This window comes from Caretta caretta, chromosome 6 (assembly GCF_965140235.1).
Source record: "Caretta caretta isolate rCarCar2 chromosome 6, rCarCar1.hap1, whole genome shotgun sequence".
Classification (NCBI taxonomy): domain Eukaryota; kingdom Metazoa; phylum Chordata; order Testudines; family Cheloniidae; genus Caretta; species Caretta caretta.
The window spans coordinates 4250079-4259811 of record NC_134211.1 but is presented as its reverse complement, the minus strand read 5'-3'; the positions used below and the strand labels follow the sequence as shown (position 1 = coordinate 4259811).

General features: G+C 46.0%; 1 pseudogene; it reads right to left on the bottom strand.

The window, feature by feature from the left end:
* Positions 1-3100: 3100 nt before the first annotated feature.
* On the bottom strand, positions 3101-7219 carry LOC142072404 (up-regulator of cell proliferation-like; annotated as a pseudogene).
* Between the last annotated feature and the right edge of the window lie 2514 nt (positions 7220-9733).

The window sequence follows — 9733 nt, the reverse complement described above, 5'->3', positions numbered from 1 at the left end:
TCCTACCATGAAGGACGAAATAAGGCTGCCCTCCCCAGAAACCTTTTGCAAAGGCAGAACCCCAAATGCCAGGGCAAAGTAATCCTTTCACATGCTTGCTTTTAAACCATGTATAGCATTTTAAAAGGTACACTCACCAGAGGTCCCTTCTCCGCCTGCTGAGTCCAGGAGGCAGCCTTGGGTGGGTTCGGGGGGTACTGGCTCCAGGTCTAGGGTGAGAAACAGTTCCTGGCTGTCGGGAAAACCGGTTTCTCCGCTTGCTTGCTGTGAGCTATCTACAACCTCATCATCATCATCTTCTTCGTCCCCAAAACCTACTTCTGTATTGCCTCCATCTCCATTGAAGGAGTCAAACAACACGGCTGGGGTAGTGGTGGCTGAACCCCCTAAAATGGCATGCAGCTCATCATAGAAGCGGCATGTTTGGGGCTCTGACCCGGAGCGGCTGTTCGCCTCTCTGGTTTTCTGGTAGGCTTGCCTCAGCTCCTTCAGTTTCACGCGGCACTGCTTCGGGTCCCTGTTATGGCCTCTGTCCTTCATGCCCTGGGAGATTTTCAGAAAGGTTTTGGCATTTCGAAAACTGGAACGGAGTTCTGATAGCACGGATTCCTCTCCCCAAACAGCGATCAGATCCCGTACCTCCCGTTCAGTCCATGCTGGAGCTCTTTTGCAATTCTGGGACTCCATCATGGTCACCTGTGCTGATGAGCTCTGCATGGTCACCTGCAGCTTGCCACGCTGGCCAAACAGGAAATGAGATTCAAAAGTTCGCGGTTCTTTTCCTGTCTACCTGGCCAGTGCATCTGAGTTGAGAGCGCTGTCCAGAGCGGTCAGAATGGAGCACTCTGGGATAGCTCCCGGAGGCCAATACCATCGAATTGTGTCCACAGTACCCCAAATTCGAGCTGGCAACGTCGATTTAAGCGCTAATCCACTTGTCAGGGGTGGAGTAAGGAAATCGATTTTAAGAGCCCTTTAAGTCGAAATAAAGGGCTTCATTGTGTGGACGGGTGCAGGTTTAAATCGATTTAACGCTGCTAAATTCGACCTAAAGTCCTAGTGTAGACCAGGGCTAAGTTGCGTGCAAAACTGGTGGAAAACCATTCCCAGAGAGTAGCTATCAATGGCTAACTTCCTGTCAGGGTGGTTAAGCACTGAAATAAATTGCCTGAGGGGTTCTGGAATCTCCATCAGTGGAGATTTTTAAGAGTAGGTTAGACAAACACCTGTCCGGGATGATCTAGATGATGCTTAGTCATGCCATGAGTGCAGGGGACTGGATTAGATCAGTGGTTCTCAGCCGGGGGTCAGTGAGCCCTTTCAGGGGGGCCGCGGAGCCCCACGGCTGAAACCTGGAGCCCCAGTGCTGAAGCCTGGGCCCCCCCTTCCCCCTAAGCCAGGAGCGGTGCGGGTCTGAAGCTAGTTGGCCCCCTGCCCTAGTTAGGAGCGGCGCGGGGCTGAAGCCCGCGGTGCCCTCCCCATTCCGCCCCAAGCCGGGAGTGGCGCAGCCAGAAGCTAGGTGGGGCTGAAGCCGGCAGGGTCCCCACATCCCCTCCAAGCCAGGAGCAACGCGGTGCTCGAGCCGGCAAACCTCCCCTCCCCCACAAGCCAGGAGCAGCAGGGAGACTGAAGCCGGGAGTCCCAGTGCCTTGCCCCTGAAGCCGGGCATTGCACTGGAAGCCCCCCTGCCTGCATACAGCCCATAGCAACCGCCTGCCTGCACCCTGAGCTACCCCCTGCCCATACACAGCCCTTAGCTATCCCCTCCCTGTACCCTGAGCTACTCCCCTCATTTCACACAGCCCCTAACTAACCCCCTGCCCGCACCCTGAGCGGTTTTCAAACTTTTTGAACTCAGTCCCCCCTTTGAGTTATATTTTTGGTTGCATCGCCCCAGAGCACAGACAAGCTGGGTGCCCTCCTGAGTGAGTCAGTGGGTGGAGATGGCACATCCTCCCTGGACCCTGCTCTGTGGAGATGGGATGAACCATGCCAGGCATTCCTCCCCCCGCCCCCCCCCAAAAAAATAGAAGTAAAACTATGCCTATGCCCAAGTGTGTCCCCCTGGCCTGGAGCCCACGCTTCCCCCCTGCCGGGCCCTATTGTTTTTATAGGATGTTGAACGGGGCCTCAGCAAGAAAAAGGTTGAGAACCCCTGGATTTGATGATCTCTCAAGGTCCCTTCCAATCCTATGATTCTATGTGGAAAGGAACAACTGAAACCGGGTGACATGGGCAAACCCACTGAGCAGCTGGGCTGACAGATAGAGTACGGCAACTGTGTGGCATGTGGCAATGAAGAGAAGAGATTCCCCGTGGGACAGTAGACGGAGCCACTGCCCAATCCAGCTACACTCACAGCCCCACTGTCGAGAAGAGACACGGAGAGGGAGTGTCATGGTTTGGGGTCACTGCAGAGAGTTTGGGCCATCAGTGTTGTTACTGGGGATTTCTAACCCTACATATTTCAGTCTGTTTGTGTGTGTGTGTGTGTGTGTATAGTTATCTAATTTCCCTTGTAACTGTGGAAAATCCAGTCTTTGGGTTGGGGTTGAACTGCTTCACCTGGGGGTTGCTCTGTTGACTCCAGAGCTGGCCCTGCCTATCCCACCACAGCGGTTACTAACTTGTGCCCCATTGGGTCTCCACCCCATCCCCCCCAGTGAGAGCTCAGGGCTCCGTGAAATTTTCTCACTGTTTAAGTGAGAAAACAAAGCCCGTTTTTCATGAGGTCAGTCATTCTTATCAGCATCAGGCCTCTCAGAAGGGCTAATTTAAATGTTAAGGGTTCCTGCATCACTTGGGATCTTGGGTTTGTACTTTGGAAGTATCACATCTCCTGAAATGTTTGCTGACCTCACCCACTATCCTTCCTCTCGGGGCTAAATAAAACAAAAAGTTCCAAGGCAACATTTCAAAATAAATAAGCCAGCACAAAAAAGTCCGTTCCCAAGTTTATTTTGTTTAACTGTAAATGGTTTTCTGTTGCTTCTTATGCGTGATTACATTGAAACAAGAATACTAATTTCTTAATGCACAATAGGGAGAGTAAATGACAGTCATGCTCTAAATATAGCAGTTTAATTGTCTTCAACGGATTCTAATTGTCTTCAACTAAGCTATTGCTGGAAATGGCCAGGTCCTGCTGCAGCTCTTTGCAAAAGCTGTCTAAAAAGGCAGAAACTGTGTTATTGTTTTTATTTATGGAGTTTTTCAGAACTCCCTTGATTTTATTTATTATTCTGGATAGAATCCCTTTCTCCAAATCTCTCAAACTTGCCTTCCCTCCATAGTGGTCTATCAGACATCTCTGTATGCAGGATTTGACAAACTCTTCATAGTTACTTATGTATTTCACATAGTTGTCAAAGTTCATCTCTTCCAGCAGCTTCTTTAGCAAAAAGAACTGAAAGAAGCTTCGGCTGGCGTATTCAAGGGCCTGTTCACTGCTGAGAAAATTGTCAACTATTTCTAGTCCGAGCCTTTTGTTGACATAACCCACCAGGGCAGGTTTGAGACACTGATCACAGAAATTCCTCGCCCTTGTTTGGCTTTCTTTCTTTTCCAAATAGAGATCAGTAAATATGGAGAAATAATGAGGTTTCAGCTTCTCCAGACGTTGCTGAGGATCGTTTTCTTTGATAAAATCTTCATGCATCTTCTGAAATGCCCAAGCCGCTTCCCCCAAAACGTGACACTTCAGGTCAACTTCAAACAAAGGAGAAGTGTGAAGTTGCTCAATCTCCTCCTCTTTTAACCTCTCATTAACCATATGCAGCAGTTCTCCACAATAGGTTTCATCATAGTCTGTTTTGGATTTAACTTTTTCTTCAATGTATTTCTTGCATTCAGTCATTAAAGATAGAGCAAACTCTTCAGTTTTACAGTAACATTCCTGTGAGAAGTATTCTACAACTGCTCTGGTCCATTTTAGGTTTAAGTATTCCTTCTTCATTGGGAAAGACTTCATTCTATAATCCAGCAGGCTTTTTGCATGTTGCAGTATCTGTCTGACAGTACCCCCTCTGTGCTTCAGATCCTTTCTCAGCTGGAGATCCATATCTTGAACAACTTGACGTTTCTGTAAAGTACAGAGCGTTAACTCTGACAAGGTTTCTCGCCACATCGTTTCAAATTCTTTTTTCAGTTTCTCATGGTCTAATTTATCTTCTCTGTTTCGGTATTCAGCCAAGAGTCTGTCAACTTCCCCTTCAATTTTCTGCTTGTACTCAGACTGGATATTGTCTATCTTGTGCTGTCCTCTTCGTATTCGAATTGCTTCCTTACAGTTACTGGTTGAATAATTTTCAAGTTCTCTTTTGAGGCTATTTGTGCTCCTTTTGAAATCTTCTCTGTACTTTTCTACCAGGTTCAAATTTGGAGCTTCACTTTTAAAATACTGTTCTAAGTTATTCAAGAGCTTCTGTTCTCCTTGCTGTAGCTTCCCTTGTGCTTCCATTTTTAAGCTGTGAAACAGATCACCCTATCGCGTCTCTGGCAGCTGATTCTGGATAAAAGTTTCTTTTTCAGATATCCAGAGATACATCTCCTTGCGAAAACCCCATTCCCATTCAGAATACTTCACAGACAGCAGGTTATAGGCTTCAGCTACAAGGCTGTTTCTAAAGCTAAAGATGAAGTTCTCATGTTTCACTGACTTCCACAAGCTCTTCAACCATACAATAAAATCAGGAATATCCTTTCCAGCTCTTTTCCGTGAACGGTTCTCTATGAATTCAAACAGGTATTTCTTTAGCTCACACACACTCTCACTGTATCCAGTGTTTACGGGAGCCATGGGAGGGACTTCATGCCACAAGCCAGGCATGTACCAATTGTGTTTTTCTGGGTCATACTCCATAATATCAGAAAATGTCATTTCCCTGCTTTGCTTTTCCATCCTTGCTGCAGCTTTGGTCATTTCATTCAGCTGCTCCAGGAGGTGTTTCCTGTCCCTCATGTTTTGAACATGAGCAGACACATCGCTGACGTTCTGGTGCACAAACTGGCAGTTTGGCTGTTCTCTGTTCTGAGAAATGCATGGACCACAATTTGCAGAACATCCTTCATTTCTGTGGCATTCTCCATGGCCATGTTAACGATGGTGACGTCACTCAGTCCAATCACCAGGGTGGCCAGCTCATTGTCATGTTGATACCTGTCTTCCAGTGCTGTTTGTTCAGGGGCCTTCAGACCTTCAGTGTCTATCACCAGGATGAAATCACAGCCAAGCAGCTCCTGAACAGCTTCTGTAACTTTAATGAGCGTCATGAAGGCTCCTCGCGCACTTCGACCGCTACTCACTGCAAACTGCAGGCCGAACATGGTGTTGAGAAGGGTGGATTTCCCAGTGCTCTGCACTCTCAGCACTGTTATAACCACCATTCTGGATCTATCCCCTAGTCTGATATGGAGATGAGTTAGAACCTCTACTACCCAGTTCATGGGGATGTTGGAGGCATCTCCATCGGTCAGCTCCACAGGAAACCCTTCCAGCATCAGGTCAGCTGCTATGCATGGGAGACGGGTGAAATGTCTTTGGCTTTCTTCCATTTTCCCTTCTTTAACCATTGAGCATTCAGCTTCATAGAACTGCCCCAACTCACGCATGAAATGCTCCACCCCCAGGGAACTATCAGATATTAATTCATCTAATTCCTCCAGCTGTTTTTGGTCCACTCCTGGAGTTTCACATTTCCCTTTATAGTCCGCCCGCATTTTAGAAAGATTCGCCCTCGCAATATTATCCAGGCTAAATTTCATCCATTTCAGAAAGTAATGTTTCTCCACTGGCTTCAGCTGTACTATTCCATTGATAAACTTAGTCAAACCATTAGTACGATCACACTGATTCTGCTGTCTGCGTATCTCTAACCATTTCTGTTTCAGCTCAGATTTATACTTTTCAGTGGCCATGACCCCTTGCCTTTTCATTCGGCACATCTCTTCCACTTTAGCCAAGTTTTTCCATAGGTCTCCTTGCAGGCTCAGCATTTCCCTTTTGTATTTTGCCCCATCTCTTATTTCTGCAGTGATTTCTTCAGTATATTTGCTCACACATTGACATGCCTGACAGTCCTCATTCACCAGGATTCCTAGGTCAGGTGCCGTCACAGCCATGGCTTCCAAACTCACTGTCTTCGGAGATGAATTCACTATGGTTCCTATGGTGGACTGCACCTTTTTCACAAATCCTGCATTATTCATGGTACGATCTTTCACCAGTAGCTGTGATTTGCTCAGCTTCAACACTGAGGACAGCTTATTAAGGAATCCCAGAGTTTCTTTGGGTTTCTTATTCTTGCAGTTGAGGATGAAGTAATATTTAGAGCTGGATTCTTTCCAAGATGATATCAGTGCCTATTCTCTCTCACCGATGCTCTCGGTAACTATTAACACTGCGGAGGAGACCTCTGTTCAAAAGCTAAACTGTAGCCAGTGGGACTCAATGTCTCCACGCAGATTTGTAACTGCAATGGGTTCTGGGAAAAGATCAGAATTTTCCGTCCCCCCAGGGAAATACCAGGAAATCTCAACCAGCCCATCTGCGATTTTCTGAAGGAAGTTCCCAGACTCCATGTCCCGCACTGATAAAGAAATTGTGGTGCTGCTGGGAGGGGCTGAGAACCTCACTGAGGAGGTGGGACTTGGAAAAGCTGCAGCTCCCCATCCGCACAAAAGAAATGGTTGGCATTGACGTGAGCATCAAGCTCTCCTCTCTGAACCCTCTGCTCTCTGCCAGGGAGTGCGGCCTCCACTTCCGCACAATGTCCCTCATGGCCCACAGTATTAGGGTGCACTTGGGGGTGTCAAGGGTGAGTAGCAGCAGAGGACGGGCAAACTGACACATGGACATTTTGGACAGGATCTCCTGCTGTAGGAAACTGTCTGAGCAAAGCAGAACAGCACAGAGAACATCAAGAGGTTGCAGAGAAATTTTCATCTCAGTGTCACTAAAACAGAAAGTGCTATCAATATGCAGCTTCTCCTCATAATCACCCATTTCTTCTGCAGGAGCCTTATGCTCAATGCTTGTATTTCTGGCCATCCCATTCAGAGCCATGACCTTCCTCAGGAAATGCCAAGGTAAATCATCTAATGCCTCTGGAATCTTGTTCTTGATGCTTTCTGGGCAGATCTCCAGGACATCCCTCAGCCTGATCTTGATGCTTCTGTGCTTCTCCAGGTTTAATCTGGACAGGACATCTTGAAATGCTTTACTTCTTTCTGCAGAAGGAAGTTAAAACAAACCAAAATTTCAGAGTAGAAAATGGTGACTTTATATACAGTTTACTCATTCCATAGACAGCCTGATGTTTGTAATTTAAAGAAAAGCAGTACCCAGTAAGTAACAGATGACTTATACATCCTGGGTTCAATTCTTCTCTTACTTATATTGATATAACAAAAATGAAGCCAATGGGATTACTTCTATACAAATAAAACATAGTTCTGGCCCACTTTGAACTCCGCTAATATGAGGTTGGTTTGCATTTTTTGATCCCAATCCTTATCCTCAGTGCAGTGCAAAGTCCACTTTAAAATGGCTTAAGTGGCCAACTGAAAATTTCCTAGGAAATCTTCCTGTATAACCAGATCTATGACATCACAGCTCACAGCTACTGGAGGAGGGGGCATAGACTCAGGACCCTGTCTCTGTGGTGATCCCAGAAGCTGGAATGATCCCTTGGCTGCTCTAAGCTGCTGCTCAGGATCAGACTGGTGCCTGGCAGTCTGAGGATCAGGTGTCTGTGATGGTAGCCTTCACCCCTCACCCTGAGCTGTGCTGGGCATCAATGGCTCATCCGGAGGATTTGACCCTTTATTTCCCTTTCAGCAGTCAGTGCAGATTACGCCTTCTGGGAAGACTCATTTTTGATTTTCTTCATATCTTCCTCCATCTCTTTGCTGGGACATGTCTTTTACAGGTGTAGCTAACAGCACTGTGGCTTTGCTTACCTCCCAGCGACTAAATCAGTCCCTTCACTCACGCTACTTCCTCTCTCCTTTTGGGGAGCTGTGAGTACTGTCATTACTTACAAAGCAAATTTACCCACACTGCAACATGGGGAGATAATGCTAAGACACCTCCAGACAAGTCCTGGTACGGTAATGTCTCCAGTGCACTGTTAGGGTATTTGGACCTGATAAATGATTAATCCATTTATTATGTGTTATAGAGACATTATTAAGGTCACAAGAGCAAACTATTCCACTACACAGGAAAGATAGGAAGAATGGCAAAAGACCACCCTGGCTTAACCAGGAGATCTTCCATGATCTAAAAATAAAAAAAAAAGAATCCTACAAAAAGTGGAAACTAGGTCAGATGACAAAGGATGAATAAAACAAACAACACAAGTATGTAGGGGCAAAATTAGAAAGGCCAAGGCACAAAAGGAAATCAAACAAGCTAGAGACATAAAGGGTAACAAGAAAACATTCTACAAATACATTAGAAGGAAGAGGAAGACAAAGGACAGAGTTGGCCCATTACTCAATGAAGACCCAAATTTCAGGGTCATTTGAGCAAGGAGTTCCCTAGACACAGCTCCTCAAAAACACAGCATTTTGCAAAATCAGCAGTCTTATAATGGAGGGGATTGTGCACCACAGAGCTCAACATCCCCTACTTGATCTCAGTCACTCAGCATTTATTTCAGCCAGTGTGTGGCACTCACTGCCCGTTTGAGGAAGCAATACTGAAAACATCTATTAAAGGAAACCTTTGGCTTTCTAGAACACTGCGTGCAAACACTCATGAGCCAAAGAGATTGAAACGTGCATGTGCTGTGAGCCTAGGCAAGAGTCTTTCCAGACAGTCCACTCTCACAGTAGCTGGATGGCTCAAGTATATTTGAGCCCTACTCTACTCCACAGTATTACCAACCTTCCTCAGAATACCATCCTTGCCGCCATGGATGTCACTTTCCTATACACCAATATCCCTCACAATGACAGGATAGCTGCCTGCCCCAAATATTTAAAAGACAGTGGACAACCATCAATTATCCATCCCAAACACATAGCCAAACTCATCCAGTTCATCCTCGCCTGTCATAGATTTACCTTCAACAATAAACATTTTGTCCAAAGCATGAGAACAGCCAGGGGTACTAGGATGGCTCCCCAATATGCTAACCTCTTCATGGGTCATCCTGAAGAAGAATTTCTGGAGAAGTGCATCATGAAACTAGTGATATACCTGAGAAATTTTCATCCTATGGGAAGACAGCTTAAACTCCCTCAGACTTCCACCACAACTTCAACAACCACCACCCATCCATTAAACTCTCTCTGGAGCTTTCCCACAACTTCTGGACACCACAATCAGCTTCAGCAATGGAATCCTACCGACAACCATATACAAGAAAGCCATGGATCACCACACCTACCTTCATAGATCTAGTAACCTCCCCAACCATACCAAGAAATATGTTATTGACAGCCAGGCACTCAGATACCACAGAATGTGCTCTGAGGAGAAAGTAAGTGATATATACCTTAATGAAGGGATAGCCTATTTTTGTCAAGGTCCAAATTTCTTGGTCAAGGTATAGTCAAGGTCCAGACTCCAAGAAAAAAATGTTTAAAAACCCATAATGATAATAAACAAATAAAAACATTGTGGGGTCCATTCAAAAGCATCTCACAGTCCGGATTTGGCCCATGGTCCGCCTATTGACTATCCCTGGCTTAACACACTTGTTGTCAATATTGTGAAGGCCAAAAC